Source organism: Petaurus breviceps, unplaced genomic scaffold (assembly GCF_028583685.1).
Source record: "Petaurus breviceps papuanus isolate PSGF00001 unplaced genomic scaffold, PetGlider_PUasm1.0 188, whole genome shotgun sequence".
Lineage (NCBI taxonomy): Eukaryota > Metazoa > Chordata > Mammalia > Diprotodontia > Petauridae > Petaurus > Petaurus breviceps.
The window spans coordinates 8,992,486-9,011,443 of record NW_027185804.1 but is presented as its reverse complement, the minus strand read 5'-3'; the positions used below and the strand labels follow the sequence as shown (position 1 = coordinate 9,011,443).

The following is an 18,958-nucleotide window of genomic DNA, read 5'->3' as shown; positions in this document are numbered from 1 at the left end:
GTATGAGCTGGGTAAACTGGAAAGGATCAGCAGGGTTCAGGGAAGGGAAGGAAGAGTCCAACACAATCCAGTTTATCAGAACCTAGGAAGTCTTTGAGCAAGCTGTCACTTCCAAATTCTCCTGCTGAATAAAACTTTTTATTGGGCAGTTCAGAATGCTTTTGTTAGTCCCAGTTTAAAGGGAAGGATCTGTGCCCCCTCTCCCTAATCCTTAAATTGATATGGCTAGTAGAGCACAACTGTCTCCTGGGTATGGAGGGATCCTTTTCCCTGCTCATAAAATTGCCTTCAACATCTCTGTGGAAAAGTATGGCACATCCTTTACATGGATTTGAGTTTTAATCTCAGCACTCAGAGTCCCCCGTGATCCCTATTGAAATTCAACAAATATTTTTAAAAATTATTTATTTTTAGTTTTCAACATTCACTTCCATAAATTTTAAATTTGTCTTCCTCCTTCCCCCTCCCTCCCCAAGATGGCTTGTAATCTGATATGGGCTTGTAATGTAATGTAATGCCAAGGAAAGGCAATCTTCCCAGGTTCAAAATACCAGCATAGGTGCTCTCTATTTTATTCAGTGACAAACCAAGAACAGAGAAGATCAAAACATGACATCATTCAAAATACAGCATTTACTAAGTATGATTAAATAATCTCCAAGTACTACCCCACCCCAGGACCTTCCAATCATTCAATCAATTACAAAGTCTCTGTTCTAAATACTTCTCCACCCCTAGGCTATACCTTAATTAAGTCCACCACAAAGCCCCTCTTCTCAAATGGAGATTAGTTTCCAAACATAAGGTCAAAAGTTCCCCACCCCTGGATCACAATTGAATCTACCCCAGAGTTACATCAAGTTTAAACACAGTACTTAATACCCAAATGGAGATCTTTTCTTCATCTTGACACGAGGCAAGTTCTCAGCAATCTTAGTTCCTGGGGAGACAAGGCTTAGCAAGGCCATAAGATACATTGCCAGTCCCTTCATGAATTCATCCTCTGTCTGTAGAACAGTCCTAGAACCCCTGAACACATTAGCAAAGCCCTCTCCCAGGATTTCTGTAAACATACAACAAGAAAATCCTTCTTCAGGGCTTCTGAACCAACAGAAAGGCTCCCAGACCCCTGCAACAACAGCACTGTCCTTCACCAGTGGACAGTATTCATTCTGTCTGCAGGACAGTCTCCAGACCCCTGCAACAACAGCACTGTCCCTCACCAGTGGACAGTATTCACTCTCTGTCTGCAGGACAGTCTCAGGGCTTCTTAGTGAACAGCCAGGTTCCAGGACTTCTTCAACAAAAGGACTGTCTTTCACCAGTGGACAAATCTGGCAAAACAACATCAAAATAGACAGACAAAGTACCAGCAAAACAGCCATGTCTCCTCAGTCCTTGGCAGCTCAGGGGGCAGGTCTCAAAAGTCCAGGGCAATTCAAAGCGGCCACCAGCAATTCTCTTAGTCTCTCTCTCTCCACGAGGTGCTGCTTCCAAAAAGGTCTTCCGCCTCTCTCTTGTCTCTCCAAATCTACCTCACCAGCTCCTCCCAGTTCAGGACTTTCTTTTCACATCAACAAGCCCATCCCACAGGTGGGATTAACAAACTCTGGGTTTTAACACAATCAATTTGAAAACCAAGCCAATACAGGGGAATCTTTAATTGCCATTACTATCACAGGGCTCTACACATATATTCCTATTAAACATATTTTCACATTAGTCATGTTGCATAGAAGAATTATAACAAAGGGGGAATGCCATGACAAAGAAAAAAAATAAAACAAAACAAAACAAAAAAGAAAATAGTCTGCTTCATTCTGCATTCAGAATCTATAGTCTCTGGATGTGGCTGGCATTTTCCATCATGAGTCCTTTGGAATTGTTTTAGGGCCTTGCATTGCTGAAAAGGGCTAAGTCTTATCAAAATCAGTCCTTACACACTGTGGCTGTTACTGTGTACAATGTTCTTCTGTCAACAAACATTTATTAAACACATAACAAGATGGCAAGAACATTGTCTTCCTTATGGGTATCTCCCTAAAGCCTTTTTGGGAGGTCTTATTTTAAACTTTGCTTTTTGGAGCTTTTAGAATCAATTGGTTTGTTTCCTTAGATGAATGTCCCTCAAAGTAGTTTCTTTGGAAGAATCTATCTTTTAGCCACAAGATTCACTGGATTTGTCATGTCATCAATACTAGCATTCCCTCCAACAGTGCAGACTGCAACCCCTTCATGGCATAAATTTAAACTGTGTCTCCATAGGCCTAAATTCCATGTCCTCTCAATGTGTTGGGGGCCTTCTGCCAAATCTCTTGATGGGGTAGAATGGAACTAGACCTGTGATTCTATTGGTGAAGAAAACTCCCCTGGTTGGGGAGAAAACTTCCTCAACTGGTACAGACAGGCACCTTCTATGTATTTTCAAGTCTGAGAGTCAATGGGGGCACCAAGAGATTAAATGACTTGCCCAGGGTCAATAACCTGTTTCAGAGGTGGGATTTGAATGAAGACTTCCTGACTCCAAGTCCAACTCTATCCATTATGCTATCTTGCCTTATATTGATTCAGCTTCTAAACAAATGTCTAATGAGGATTGTCCACTATTCCTTGTTTTTGTTATATGATGAAGCCCCTCCTCCTTTTCTGATCACATCCTTCCTCCTGCTTATGTACCTTTTTTTTCTTTTTTTGGTGGTACTTTGTAGCCTATTCACAGCCATCATGCAACTCTCCATTGACCTTAAGGTGACCATTAACTTTAATTCTTTGTAGACTATGGTTTCATGACATGACTCACAACTATACAGCATCACCAGCACTGGGTCTGTTTCGGGGAGAGGCTTGGGTTCATTAAAAACACTGAAGTTTTCCAAAGGTGACTGAATTTCTTCCTGCTCAATTCTAGGAATTTCCAAGAAATCTGTCCAAGATACATATTCTAGGGGACCAACACTATGAGCTGTCAATCCAACTGCATCTCATAGTCTGGATAGTAGGTATTTTTCATCCACTTGGTTTTTCTGTGAGTGTGGTTAGATAAAACTCTTGAGTAATTTATAGATCTCATTTAAGAGGCTCTGCCATGTTCCCAGACTTTATGTAATTAACACAGTAACTCACAAATAGGGTCATTAGAGGCCCTTAACATCTGAAGGGAATTTTTCTATTTGGACTCTGTATAGTGTCACTTAATACCTGTGTGACCATGGGCAAGTTAATTAACTGCTCTGGGCCTGTTTCCTCATCTGTTAAACAAGATGGTTAATTTGTTGTTCAGTCATATGCAACTGTGACCCCATTTGGGGTCTTCTTGGCAAAGATACTAGAGTGGTTTGCCATTTCCTTCTCCAGTTCATTTTACAGATGAGGAATTGAGGCAAACAAGATTAAGTAATCTGACCAGGGTTCACACAGCTACTAAATGTCTGAGGCCAGATGTGAACTAAGAAAGATGAATTTTCCTGACTTCAGGTCTGTTACTCTATCTATCCATAAACTAGACAGCCTCTAACATCTCTTCTTTAGAACTTACATCTTATGATATTTTCCATGACAGTTAAAAACATCTTTGGTAAGCATATATCTTCCATTTTTTTTGCCTTTTTTCTTATTAACATCCAAAGGACTGTTGACAAAAGTTATCTTTGTTGTTATATCTTTTGAGGAATTTTGGTTTTGACATATGTAAAGGAGACAAAGTGGTGGAGACACTAAAATGGCATTTTGCTCTAACAAAGTACTTTTAAAAATAAATAAGCACAGTGAATCTTGTATTTGCTATACATTTCAATCAATTAATCAACTTTAAAAATGTGGTCTGTAGTCAACTATTGTTTATGAAACCTTTCCTGTTGTCTACCAAAACATTCATCAAGGATATCATCAAGATTCTAAAAACAAAACAAAACAAAACAAAACCTTTTGTACAAATGGGCAAACACAGGTCAGTAATTTAATATTTTCTTGGTCACCTTTTTGTGGTTTATAACTTCTATTATTCCTCTCCTCCCCTGAGGTTGGTATTCTCTTTGAGAACTGAGAGCTCTTAAAATTGTGCTGCTAGCAGCATAATCTGTAATTTACCTAGGCTCTCTACTTGTTGAAAAGTCAGTCTTATGTTCAACTTTTTTAAACATTTCACAACCTCATTCCAACCTACCTTTCTTCCTTATCAATTCATAAGCCCAATGATCACAGTAGCTATTCTAAACCTTATTAACTCTCCTTACACCTGCCATGCAGTCTTTCCCCCACCATCCCTCAGTTGAGAACCTTCCCTTCTAAGTACTTCACTGAAAATATGGAGATCATTTATTTGCTGAGCTTCCTTTTCATCTCATGCCACTTGGATGCCCTTCTGTTATACCCTCTTCTTCACAGGTTTCACATGGAGAGGTGGCCCCTTTCTTTGCCAAGGCAAACCTCTACATTCACAAATGAGCTTATTGTATCATGTCTTCTCTGAAAGATTGCCCTATTATCCCTTATCTCACTAATTTTCAGTGTCTCCCTATCTCCTGACTGCTTTCCTGCTGTCTATAAATGTCTCTAGTCCTTAAAAAAGCTCTCACTTGAGAGATGATCATCCTCACCAGCTATTGCATAGCCTTTTTGTGGTTAAATTCTTTGGCAAAGCTGCCTACAATATGTGCCTCCACTTCCTTTCCTCTTACTCTCTCCTAAACTCTCTGCAGTCTGGCTTCCCAACTCAACATTCAACCTCTCTCCAGAAAGTGACCAGTGCTATCTTAACTGCTAAACCTAATTGCCTCTTTTGAATCCTTTTTTTCTGCGACCTTTCTGCAGCATCGGACTGTTGAGTGGCTTTCTCTTCTCAAGGCTTCACGCTGCTGCCCTCATCTCATTCTTCTCCTACTCTACAGACTCTGCCTTCTCACTCTCCTTTGCTGCATCCAGCAAAGGATGCAATGCCCTCTGATTATGGGTAGTTATCTCCCAAGAATCTATCCTCGACACCTGTCTCTCACTATAGTATTGTATTAGGTGACTTGATTAGTTCTCAGTGGGATCAATTACCACCAATCTTTTATGAAAAAGATTGTCACATCTATTTATCTAGCCTAACTCCTTTCCTGAGTGCCACTTGCACATCAATTGACTACTGCACATCTAGAACCACACATCCCATAAATATTTTTAAAAATAATTTTTATTGGTGTCTTTGGTTTTTTACATCACTAGAATTCTTTCCAGTATCCTTCCCCTTCCCAGAGAGAGTCATCCCATATAACAAATCATTTCAAAGGGGAAGAAAAAAAGAAAGACTTAAAAAGTAGCAAGATCAATCAAGAACACATAGAAAGCCTGAAGATACATGCAACGTACCCCACTTGAAGACCTCTCACCTCTCCAAAGAAGCGTGTTCAGGAGTTACATTCTTCTTTGTAGCCAAGCTTGTTCCTTTATCATTTCACAATGTTTACTTGACTGTTTATGACTATTCTTTCTATTTATGCTGTCACAGTAACTGTGTACTGTTTTCTTGGCTCTGCTTACTTCATTCTGCCTCAGTACATTTAAGTCTTTCTATGCTTCTTTGTTCATTTCATTAATAATTTCTTATAGCACAGTAATAGAAGATGGCATTCATTTGATTAGCTGTCCCACAATCAATAGGCATCTACTTTGTTTCCAATTCTTTGCTACCACAAAAAGTGCTGCTGTCAATACTTGGGTGCATCTGGGGACTTTCTTCTTATCAACGACCTTCTTGGAGTATATATGTTTTATATGAGAATCTCTGGATCAAAGGGTATGGACTTTTTAGTTACTTTATTTCCATTAATTGCACATTCTTTTCCAAAATGGATGGTTGTACTGATGATTCACAGCTCAATTCCCAATGCACTAGTAGTGTACTTATTTCCCTGCAACTCCTCTGGCATAGATTTTGCTCATCTTTTGCCAGAGTGCTGGGTGTGGGTGAAATTTCAAAGCTGTATTGGTCACATCAACCTCTTAAAAGCAACGTGTCCAAAACAGAACTCATTACCTTTCCCCCTAAAGCCTTCCCTTGTCCCGACTTTTCTACTACTGCCCTTGTCTTCCTCTGATCCTAACTTGTAACCAGTTGTCTTTCTCCTAATCTCCATTCACTCTGTATGTATAATCTGTTCCCCAAATCTGTCATTTCTACTTTTACACTATACCTTATATATCCTCCTTCTCTTCACTCACAATTGGCATCCTAGTATAGGCCCTCATCAACTTATGCCTGTTTGTGGCCTCTCTGCTTCAAGTCCCCTATTGTAGTTTCTCCTGTTCAGATGGCAAAGTGTATTTCTAAAGCAGTCTTGTCATATCATTCCCCTACTCACCTCTAGGGGCTCCCTATTGCTTTTAGGATCAAATAAATCTCAACAATTTGTAAAGCCTTCCATAACCCATCCCCTTCCCATCTTTTCAGTCTTCTTACACCTTACTCTTATCTTCCCCCCTCCCCCAACTAGATGACAGTGACACCAGTTTTTCTATTCCTCAAAGAACTTCACCTCTCAAATCTTTTTTGTACCCGTTTCCCCATGTCCACAATGCTCTCTCCTCATCCCTGCCTCCTGGCTTCCTTAAACTCATCTCAAATCCTACTTTTTGCAAGAAGCCCTTAATGATCTCCTCTGCCACTACTGCCTTCTGATATTACCTCCCATTTACTTTGTATACTTCATGTATTTACAAAGCTCTTTGCATGTTGTCTCCCCCATTAGAATGTGAGATCCTTGAATTCAAGGGGTGTTTTTCCTTTCCTTTTTATTCCAACTGCTTACTTAGCATACATAGCGCCTTTCACATCGTAGGTACTTAATAAGTGTTTGATTTTTTATGTCCTTATATTAGCCACCCCCTCCATGGCAATTAGGTGGCACAGTGGATGGAGTGCCCAGCCTGGAGTCAGGAAGTCATCTTCCTGAGTTCAAATCTGGCCTCAGACACTTACTATATGCCTCTGGGTAAGTCACTTAAACCTCTATCTCAGTTTCCTCTTCTGTAAAACGAGCCAGAGAAGGAAATAGTGCAAACCATTGCAGTATCTGCAAGAAAACCCCAAATAGTGTCAGTCAGATACAACTAAACAACTACTCCCCAATCTCACAGAACCTGAATGCATTTGCTCTTTTTAATTCTACCTCGTAGGATCCCTTTCCCCTCCTTTTCCTCTTTATTAAGCAGGTCCTTCTCAGCTCTGGACCTAAGAGTATGGACTGGGTTCAGTCTTGGGGAGCCTGGCTCATGAAGGGATTGGGTTCTTTTGTCTCATCTTTGGTTTTGCTTTACAGTGTTACCCTGGAGCACCAGTGAAAATTATGTAAAGCTTAGGTTTTGGCTCTTGTCTAGAGACTCCCCCAAACTGGAGGAGAAATAAGGTACTCAATATATGATGTAGATCAGGTAGAAGACGGCTATATATTTCCTCCACACAAAAGAAATACCCTAAAAGACTCACAAGCATGCCTTGACAAAAGTCTTAAACAAGCTGTAACAGCATTGCTACTGTTATACTCTTCTGGAAGACTGAAGCAAACATTAAAAATGTGAGGTGGTTTGTGCAACTGCTAAAGAAGCATTTTACATTTCACTGTGGCTCTTACTTTATCCGAACAATTTCCTCCAGGTCCATGTCTTTTCACAAGCAAGGCCAGGCCTTGCACTTTCCTTCCTATCACTGGTGATGTTCTCAAGAGAAACACTGGGGTAGTTACAAAATAATTTACCTGCTTCCAGTTGGCTCTGACTGAGGGACCCAAGATTTCTAGTACTGGAACTCACAAGGTTGCCTCTAAGGTTGAAAACATTCTCAGAATCCCTGCTCACTGACCTGCATTTAGGAAAAAAAACAAAACAGAAGAAGCAGCCCCAAATGCAGGCTCTGGCTTTACTTAGGTACATAAATACGCTGCCAAAAGCTCACAGCTTGCCATGGAGGTGAAGGGTACCAACTGTCTCCTCCACTTTTCCAGGGAGAATTCACTCACTTAACAGGACAGAGAACCAAGGCAAATGCCTTGGTAATACTCCCTTTTGTAAGGTCCAGTAAGTCAATGGTTCTTCTCTCAGTAGCCAGTAAAGGGATTGCTTCATCTCAGAGGTCCCAGGTATCCTTTGATGTTGCCAAAGGAGTTCTGGATTTACTTTGTATGCTATCTATCTGTATCTATCTATCTTACAATATTTTCTATGCTGGAAGCATACACTTGCCCTCTTCTCAATCACAACAAACCCAGGGACTGATTGATAGGCAGAATGACAGTCAGATACTGTTCTGGTCAGATCTGGAGAACAGCTTCTGTTTTTCGACAAGAAAAAGGACCAGACTTGTTCCCTCAACTCTTTTCATTTGACTCTCCCTAGCCTCAACAGACCTACCCCTACTGTTTATTCTTCCCATCTTTGTTTTCTTAAGGGATATTTCTAAAGATCTTTTAGAAGATCATCCACTATGGTAAGTGTACAAGACCCTGAACTCTTCACAACTGACCGTCCCCTCTCATGTCCCCCACCCCAAGCCTGATTTCCCCCCAACCGTCTTAGATCCCCTCATCAGTGCTGGGTCCAACACCCCTAACTCCATTACTCCCTCATTATCCTTGCAGGGTTCTCAGTCCCATTTTTTCGGAGGGCACTGTATGAGTGCCCCCTTCTGCCCTGGGCTGGAGCCAAAGGTAAGATAAGCTGAATGATGGGGAGGAAGGAGGCTCCTGGGGGTGGGGGTGGGGTGACTGGGTGGAGTAGATCTAGAAGGTGGGGCTCCCCAGAGAGGTGTCCACCCCACTCCCAACAGGCTCTGCAACCCACCCCGAGGCTGGCTGGGCTTGAGGCAGAGATGGGAAGTCTCCTCAAGTCCCTCCCAGGTTTTCCTTTGTAAGTGAAAACTTTAATGGATTAATCAAAGATAAAGCCTCCGGCGGAGTTGGTCTGGGAGTAGAGCCGGTCCAGGATGGACTCCTTGGAAGACATCTGCCTTCCCAGGTAGCTCAGGGTCTTGCCCAGGTTCGTCTGGGTGCTGGTGATGGAGTCCAGCGCGGACGGAATCGTCCTGGCCAGAACGTCCATTTTGCCGGCCAGCTGCAGGGACTTCTGAGACTCGTGCAAGGCGCACTGGTTCTTTAACAGCTTTTCGATGTGGTCCCGGAGCAACGCGGCGCCGGCTGCGGCGGTCCTGGGGTTCCTCCGGGCCGGCTCCCCCTCGGCGCGCCGGGGGTCGGGCCCGGGACGCTCTGCAGGCGGAGCGCCGCTTCCTGGGCCCGGGCGGCGCCGTCGGGGACGCCGAGGTCTCGGGCTAACGAAGGTCCGCCGGCCGCAGGCGTCCTCGGAGCGCGTCTGCTCGGGGACCGGGCGCGAGGTGCTGGCCTCCCCGGATGGTCGACCCGGGCTTGGCCGTCTGGAGCCTTTCCCCTGAGGTCCCCTCCTCCCCCGAGGTGGTCGTCGCGCTCTCCCTTCGCGGGGCCGTGGTCCACACCGAGTCTGCGCATCACCTCTATCAGAGCCACTATGGCCTCCACGTCCATGGGTTTTTACCAACTATGGGTTTCCCCGGGTTCTCTCCACGGAGATCCAGGAGAGGGGAAGCCTAAAGGGGGGACACGCCCATCCCGGAAACTCAACTGTGACCTGAGCGCACACGAGCCTCCAGAGGCCCGGGAGAGCGTCACTGGGCCAGCTGACTGGGCGGGAGGCGGGGCGGCGTCGTTTAAAGATAGGCCCCGCCCAGAGATCCCGCCCCTCAGCAACGGCCTCCCTCCCGCCACTCCGTCCCGCGGCGGCTCCGGAACCTAGGCCTCTCGCGAGAGCACGGCGGGCCTTGCTTTTTCAGGCTCATAGGCTCTCGCGAGAGGAGGAAGCGGAGCCGGCCTGCAATCTCCGGGGCTTGCCCTGGCAGCTCCTTCCTCAGCAGTGGCCGCTGAGGCCGCGCCGGCTGAGGAGGAGCGATCACCCGGGCTGCGAGCTAAGAGGCACCGCTCCCACTCCCGCCGCCGTCCCGCGGCTCCCGGGCCCCGGCGGACGCGTCAGGGCCGCCTGCAGGTAGGAGAGCGCAGGAGAGCGGGCCGGGAGGGAGCAGGGAGCACCTGAGGGGCGGTGCCGAGGACTGGACCCGGCAGCCTGTGGAGGGGGAGGGGACGGCCCCGGCCCCCAACTCCCCCCCCCTCCCCAACCCCACCCGGGACTGGGCGGCTTCTCGGGCTCTCCGGACAGTGCCACTCGTGTTTCTTCTCCCCCCCCTCCCCCTCCCCGGCGGTCATTCTCTGGTCCGCTGGGAGGAGAGCCGGTTAGCATCACAATGGGGGCGCGGCCCGGGCAGGGGGAAGGGCTCTTGGGGAAGCCGGGCATCGAAGACCTGCCCACGGCCGCCGGGTTGGGTTCGGTGACAGCACCTCACGTGGGGCCCCTCCGCCCTTCTCTTCCGAGTCGTCCGGCTCTTCTTCCCGTGCCTTGGTCCTTTGGTCCCTGCTCCCGGCCGGAGCCTGCGCGGCCTGGGGCATGGTGTGGCCCGAGAGGCTCGGTACCGGGGCTGTGCCGCCGCCGTAGGGCCGACGCGCCTGCCGCCTACTGCTCCCTGCTCCTCCGGCCTGGTTGGTGGGCTTGTTTTGGGGGGGCGGCTTTTATAGGATCTTATTATTCCATCAACTGAGGCCCACGTGTGCGTGATCACACATGTATATTAACAGAACATAACAGTTCGGTCGTGTCTCTGTGACTCGGGGTTTTCTTGGCAAAGACTCCGGAAGGGATTGCAGTTTCCTTGTCTAGTTCACCCAGCAGATGACTTACCCAGGGTCACCCGGCTAGTAAGTGTCTGAGGCAGGATTTGAACTCAAGGAGATGAGTCTTCTTGTCTCCAGAACGGGCGCTCAGATCTGCTTTGTCACTTAGCTGCCCTCCATACAGATGCATATATATGTATGCATATTAACGCACATATAAACGCATGCATGTATGCATTACACATGTAGACAACAGATGTTACAATATAGAAAGTGTGTTATACATGTATGTGTAAAACATGTATATGTGCTTGTGTATTTATAGAAATAAACATGGAGAGTTATTGATGTTGCTCTCTCTTTAGGCTAACACTAATGGCCAGTTTGAGAGGATGCAATTTAATGGGAGAAGAAATACAAGAGTGTCCCCAAAAACGTCTAAGACTTTTGAGGACACCTTGTATAATAGGCTGAGAATTGAGCTGTGTGCTAAGTACTAAAAGGAGGTAAGCTTGGTCTAACTAGGGTTTATACGAGCCTTTTAGTTGATGGGTAAGTCTAGTGAAAATCAGCAGTATGTGAAGGCACCAGTTGCCAGAAAAAGGCTATTTTGATTTTAGGTTGGGTATATAGAAGTATTATGCCCCAAAGTAGGAGGTGGGTCATAGTTCTGATGAACTTTAAAAGTCCTCAGATCATAGCAGAGTATTCAATGCTGCATTTGAAGGGAGGACATACATCCAGAGAAATGTTGGGGGGCTAGAAATTACATATGAGAGCAGTGGAAAGAGAGATGTTGGAGTACAGGGAGGGTAGAGGGAAGTGAGTGGCATGATAGTTCTCTTTTAAAACTTGAAGAACTATGATATGGAAAAAGAGAGATTAGATTTATTCTCTCTAAAGGACCCCAGCAGTTCAGGGCACATAGTAGTTTCTTAAGAGCTTTCAGCTGACTGATCCAGTAATGAATAGGTAAAAAGAAGTAGACAGTTTTCAGTGTAGAGTAAGGAAGAGCTCTTTTTTTGTTTAATGCAATTTTTAATATTTTTATTGACAGCTTTTGTATTTACATCACCCTTATTTCTCTGCCTACTCCTTTGAAACAAAGAATAAAGGTAGAAAAAAGTGTCAACAAAACAAAACAAAAAAACCCCAGGCATGTGTATGCAATAATTTGTTTATGTGATCTCCTACATCTGCAAAGGATGGAGGAAGGTACATTCAAGGAAAAATTTTCCAAATTTCTAATTAGACCCATTCAATGTAGTTGTGAACCTTGAGGTATGCTTTTTCATTTGAGTTTCACATCAGATGTTTGATAACAAAGTACTCTAACTTATCCTTTTTATATTTATTTATCTCTCCTTATTATCCCCACTGGGATAAGGTTTTTACCTTTCTTTGCATCTCTACCACTTAGTCTACTACCCTAGCTTTTAGTAGGAAAGCACTTGATAAATTGTTGCCTGAAGCTCATTTCCTAGGTTTGTGATTCACCTAGGGTCAAACAGCAACTAAGTGTTAGAATCAGGACTCAAATCAATGTATTTTGACTCTAAGGTGCTAAGTCACCTTTCCTTAAAAGTTGACCATGAAAAGATTTATTGGGGGAATAAAATTGTTGAGGTGAGTGATTTTTGAAGAAGTTAACATGATTTCAATTACTAAACCTTTATGAAGCACCAAGAATGTGCCAGATACTATCCCAGGCAGTGGGGATGAAAAGATAAAAATGAAATGATCAGTAAACATTTAAGTGCCAGGTGCCAGGCACTGTGCTAAGTGTTGGTGATACAAAAAGGCAGAAAAATCAATCCTTTGCTCTCAAGGAGCTCACAGTCTAATAGGGGAGACAACAGGCAAATATTGTACAAAGCAAACTATATATTGGACGAGTTAGAAATAATTAAGAGGGGTTGCAAAAGGCTTCCTGTAGAAAATGGGATTTTAGCTGGCATTTAATGGAACCCCTGGGAAGCCTCTAAGTAAGAAGAATATTCCAGGCAAGAGGGACAGCTGAAGAGAATGCCAAGAACCAAGAGACGGAGTGTCTTGTTCGTAGAACAGCCAGAATGTCAGTGTCGCAGGATAGAAGAGTACATGGTGGGGGGAGTAAGGTGTAAGAAGACTGGAAAGGTAGGAGAGGACTAAGGGCTTTGAATGCCAAACAGAGAATTTTGTAGGGAGGTGACATGGTTGGACCTGTGCTTTAGGAAAATCACTTTGGTATCTGAATGGAAGGCAATTAGAGTAGGAAGAGGCTTGAGACTGGCTATCACAATAGCTCCTGTCAGGTGATGGCCACCTGCACACAGTGTCAGAGGATTCAAGAAGATGTTGCAAATGTGAATTTGACAGACCTTGGCAATAGATTGAATGTGGAGGATATGAGAGAGTGAGGGGTCAAGGATGACCCCCAAGTTGTGAGCCTAAGGGACTGGGAGGATGTATTGCCCTGGATTGTAATAGGGAAATTTGGTGGGGAGGGTGTGGGGAGATGATAACTAGTTCAGTTTTGGATGTGTTGAGTCTAAGATGTCTATTGGATGATCAATTTGAAAGGCAATCGGAGATGTGAGGTTGGAAATCAGGACAGGATAGGTAGATTTGTGGTTTGTCCTTCTTTCTTAAAGAGAACCATGACATCAGAAAGGTGATGCCATGGACTTGCAAGTGAATTGGATTTAAGTGAGGGAGGGCTGTGCAAAGTCACCAGCCTCACTGTATTCTCTAAAGCCATCTGGACCCAGTGGCAAGATATAGATTGGGACAACTGGAGATGGCCCCTGTAGAAATGATCACTAAATCATGGAAGCTGAGGGGATTCAAGAAGAGAAGGGTGTTCAGGACAGTACTCTGAGGGACCTACAGTTAGAGGGTGTGACCTGGATGAAGATCCAGGAAAGGAGCAGGAAAAGGAGGAGCAAAATAGGTAGGAAGAGAACTAGGAGAGAGTACTGTTCCAAAAATTTAGTGTAAAGCAATATCTGTCCTCAAGGAACTTACTTTCTGTTATAGGAAACACCTTAAACTTAGATCAGTATGTACAGGGTAATTGTTTTTCTTTTTTTGTGGGAAGGACCTAGAAAACTGAGCTGAGGGGATCAGGAAGGAAAGGCCTCATGTAGATGAGGTAGACTTGAGCTTCAGGAAACTTAGAATTCTGAGAGGAAGCAGTAAGGAGAGAGCACATTGAAGCCAAGAGATGGGAGATGGAATAACATGTGTGAGGAGCAGCAAGGTAGCCAGTTTGTCTGGCCTGTCAGATGTGGGAAGAAGGGGGATGCAACATTTAATGAGGCTGTAAAGGCTGGTTAGAGTCATATTGTGAAGGAGTTTAAATAGAGAAATTGTTGAGATGCTATCTGTGTGGTAGGCCTTGGCCTTAGAGTCAGGAAGATGTGGGGCCAAATCCTGCTTCAGATCCTTGTTATCTCTGTGACCCCAGGAAAGGCATTTAACCTTTCTGGGCTCAGGTACATCATCTGTATAATGAGGGACTTGGATTTAATGGCCTCTTCAGTTCTGTTCCTTCTCTAAATCTTTGAGCCTATGATCTTCTTTGACTCTAAAGTAATTAGGAAACTGCTGGTGTTTGAAGGGCAGTGATGTGGTAAGAACTGTGCTTTAGAACTATCGATTTGGCAGTAATCTGGAGGATGAATGGGAGAGGCAGAAGGCAGAGAGCCAGTTAAGGGACTTAGGTGATAATCACCCAAAAAGCATTTATTAAGCTCTTACTATGTTCTAATCTGGGCAGCTAGGTGGTGAAGTGGATAGAGTGCTTGCTGGGCGTGGAGTCAGGAAGACTTTATTTCAAATTGGGTATCAGATACTAGTTGTATGAGCCTGAGCAAATCACTTAATCCTGTTTACCTCAGTTCCTCAAATGTAAAATGAGCTGGAGAAGGAAATGGCAAGTCACTGTAGCATCTTTGCCGAGATTCTAACGCAAAGAGTTGGACACAACTGAACAACTTGTGCTAATCATTAGGAATACTAAGAAAGGCAAATACAGTCCCTGCTTTCCAGAAGCTCCCATTCTAATAAGGTATATGGACTTGAACTAGGGTGATAGTGATAAATTTCATAAATTTCCATCACATTTCTCAGTTTTGGTGATCTGAAATATATTCTCATGCATAGACAGAAAGTAGAATGCAGGCATATTCTTTAGAGGGACCAAATCCACATAAACTCCAGTGGTTCTCTATGCCTCAAGATCAGATATAAAATCTTTGGTGTTAAAAATCCTTCAACTCCCCTCCCCATTCCTCTTCCATTCCTCCCACCCCCACCACCTGTACTCTTTGGTCCAAGAGAAAAAAAGCTATATGTACAGGATTAATAGGAAATATTTAAGACAGGAAAGGCTCTAGAATTAAGAGGAGTTGGGAAAGGCTTCTTTTAGAAGATGGGATTTTAGTTGGGAATTAAGGGAAGTCACGGAAGCCAGAAAGCAGAGAGAATAAGAGAGAGAGCACTCTAGACTTGGAAACCTCCTGACCTTTCTTAACCTGCCCTCTCCTCTACAGTGAACTCTTAGATCCAATGACATTGGCCTCTTCGCTGTTTCTCAAACATTATTGTGGGCATCTCTTTATTTTTGTTAACTAACTTGTCGTGATTAACTTCTCTGTTACTGTTGCCATCATCTTCCCAATAGCCCACCTAGTTGACTTCCTCAACTAACTCCTCACTTTCACTTCCCATAGCTATTCATTTGCCAGATTCTATTGATTTTACCTTTATGACATCCCTCATATATGCCCCCCTGACTCTGCCACCATTCTGGCATAGGCTCTCATTACCTCATGTCTGGACTATTACAATAGCAATAGCAGAATTGGGAGACTAGGTGGTGCAGTGGATAGAGTACCCTGCCTGGAGTTAGGGAGACTCGTCTTCCTGAGTTCAAACCTGGCCTCAGATACTTAATAGTTATGTGACCCTGGGCAAGTCACTTAACCTTGTTTGCCTCAGTTTCCTCATCTATAAAATGAGCTAGAGAAGGAAATGGTCAACCCCTGTAGTATCTTTGCCAAGAAAACCCCAAATAGGGTCATGAAGAGTGAAACACAACTGAAAACAAGTCAACAGCAACAATTAACGAAAGACTGTGAATCAAGTAGGTGAAGAGGAGGGGGAAATCTGGTTGTCTGTCCTCCAATCTTTCCCCACTTCAGTCAGCTAATTGATTTTCCTAAACACACAGGTCTGACCCTGTACCCTCTCCTACCAGCTCCCTGTTCAATGAATTCCAGTGGCTCTCTCTTACCTTTCTGGTTTTCTTCTACTACCTCCCTCCCAAACTCTCCTCCCACCCAATGTGCACTTCGGTCCAGTAATACTGGCATTCTTCTGATTCCTCAAACAGGACAGTCCATCTCCTGCCGAGGTGTTTTCATTGGCTGTCTACCATGCTTAGCGTGCTCTCCCTCCTTATTTCTTTCTCCTAGCTTCATGAGCTTTTTTCAAGTGTCAGCTGAAGTCTCCTATTCTGCAGGAAGCTGTTTTGGGTTCTCCTTAATCTTAATGCCTTCTCACTGAGATTTTCTCCCGTGTGTTTTGCTGATAAGTTGTTTTTGTTTTTGGTTGTTTGCACATTATCTCTCCTGTTAGACTGTGGGCTCCTTTAGACCTGGAACTTTTTTTTAGTGGGGCTCTTTAAAATGTGCATTTCCTTGTATCCCTAGGACTTAGCACAGCGCCTTTTGCTTTAATAGGTGCTCAATAAGTGGTGGTTGATTTGACTTGACATGTCTGGATTCTGGGCGTTTTCACTAGCTATTCCCTATATTTAGAATGCCGTCTTTCTTCATCTCCACCTCCTGACTTCCTTTAAGTCCCAACTAAAATCCCACCTTCTCCAGGAAGCCTTTTCTGGTCTCTGTTAATTCTAGTACTTTCTCTCTAGATTATTTCAATTTATCTTGTATTCACCTGTTTGTATGTAGTTGTTTGCATTTTATCTCTCCCATGAGACTGAGCTTCTTAAGAGCAGAGGCTATCTTTTGCCTTTCTTTTTGTCTCAAGTGTTTATCACTGTGCCTGGCACTTAGTGGCTGCTTTAAATGCTTAGTCAGTCATTGGCTATTGCCCCCTACCCTCACCCCAAGCACTCTAGTCAAACTGGCTTTTTTTTTGTTCCTCCTGCTAGAACACACCATCTCCTATGTCTGTGCCTTCACACTGGCTATTCTACATTCCTATGATACCTATCTTCTTTTCTTAGAATTCTTCTCTTCCTTTAAGACATAGGTCTAGCATCTGCTGCATGCATCCTTTTCTGATCCCTCCTAGCCCCTTAGATTGCTAGTGCCTTCCCTCCCAAATGAATTTGTGTTTAACTACTTTGTATATATTTGTTATTTCACTTTATATAAATAATAATAATAATAATAGTAGCATTTATTTTGCTATATAACACTTCCTTTGTGCCTGGCACGTAATAAGTACTATGTAAATATTCTTATTATATCTTAAACATACACACACATGCTAAGTATGTGTACACTTGTCTTCCCTATTAGAATGTAAGCTCCTTGAGTGTAGAGGTTTCATTCATTGTATTTGCATCTCTAGGCCTGGCACAGTGCCTGACCCATAGAAGGTGCTTAGTGAATAACTTGTTGGTTGAGTAGAATCTGACTAGATCACATCTTGAAAGGAATAGTCATGCATTCATCTTTGCAACATCCTTAGAATACAACCTCTTCTCTCCTTTGATACTGTCACTGTCTTGATGCAAGTGCTCAGTACCTCACCCTTGGACTATTGCAGTTAGTCAGTTGTTGGTTCCACCTGCCTTAGGTTTCTCCTACTCTATTCCTCAATTCAGGCGCCAAAATGATTTTAGTAAAGTGTAAGTCTGATTGTGTTTAATTGGCCCTACCCCCCCACCCCCACACTTGTTAAACTCCATTGGTTTTCACAATTAGAATCAATACAAAAGTTTCTGTTTGGTGTTCTTCCCCAAACAGTCCTTCATAATCTTTCTCAAATATTAAATCTTAATCACTGCCATATACTCTGTGATCTCTTATCAGCCTCCTTGCAGTTCTATGAACAAGACTCTCAGTCTCTCATTTCTAGGCATTTTCCCTGGCTGTCCCCCCATGCCAGGAATGCTTTCCTTCTTCATCTGTGTCTTCAAGTCCCAACCAAAATCCCTTCTCCAGGAAGCCTTTACCAACCTCTTTTAATTCTTGTGCCTTTTCTTTTTAAATTATCTCCTGCTTATCCTATATATTATAACTTTTTTTTACATATTTGTTTGCTTATTGTCTCCCCCATTAGATTTTGAGCTCTTTAAGGACTATCTTATGCCTCTTTTTATTATTTCCACTGCTTAGCACAGTGCCTGACATGTAATAGGTACTTAATAAATGGGACAGCTAGGTGGTGGAATACGGAGTTCTGGTCCTGGAGTTGGAAACCCCTGAGTTCAAATTGGATCTCAGACACTGCCTCCGTGACCCTGGGCAAATCACCTAAACTTTGTTTGTCTCAGTTTCCTCAACTGTAAAATAGGGATAATAATATAATGCCTACCTCTTAGGCTTGTTGTGAGAAAAAAAGAGGTAATAATTGCAAAATGCTTAACACGGTTCCTGGCACATAATAAGCAATGTATAAATGTTAGTTGCTATTATCATTATTATTATTACATGCTTATTGACTGGGCAATCCAGAGAGACATGGGGGAGAGATGGATTGATAACATTATCTTCATTCAAAACTTTTTCTTTTAGTTACATTTTTAAAAATAAGAGCCCTCTTTAGAATGTCTCATGTTTTGAGGCTTTTTGGTGCTTTTTACCCCTCCTACCAACTTTTTTGCTTCCTTCTAACTGTAGTATTTTTCACTTTTCTTCTTATTAATTTAAACATTATTTAATACTGCATTCTTCTCTTGTGCCATTCTTCTCTTAAGTCTGATTTCCCTTTCCTACCTAGGTACCTTTTTACAGTCTTTAAGACCCACATTAGATCATAGAATTATAAATTTGGGCAATAGAGGGCTACCTAGGTGCCAAGTAGGCCAACACCATTTTTAAAGATAAGGAAGCTAGAGGCCAGAGAGGTGGAGTAAGCTGCCCAGAGCCCCCAGAATGTCACTGGGCTCTGGTGTACTTGTCTTATATGCCACCAAACCTGAGAGAGACAGACAGACAGACAGACAGACAGACACACACACACACACACACACACACACACACACACACACACACACA

The 18,958-nt window shown here is 43.6% G+C and overlaps 1 protein-coding gene across 4 annotated transcripts in view; it reads left to right on the top strand.

Annotated features, from left to right (window-relative positions):
- The first annotated feature begins 8,778 nt into the window (after positions 1–8,778).
- Positions 8,779–18,958, top strand: part of BTBD10 (BTB domain containing 10) — an 80,156-nt gene continuing 69,976 nt past the window's right edge. Inside the window, exon 1 of one of the 4 annotated variants that reach the window (XM_069091263.1) lies at positions 8,779–8,880. The gene's annotated coding sequence lies outside the window, so the exon portion shown is untranslated. Of the gene's footprint in view, positions 8,989–9,827; positions 10,042–18,958 lie in introns of those variants that run through there. The other 3 variants (XM_069091262.1, XM_069091266.1, XM_069091260.1) reach the window with 3 other exon arrangements.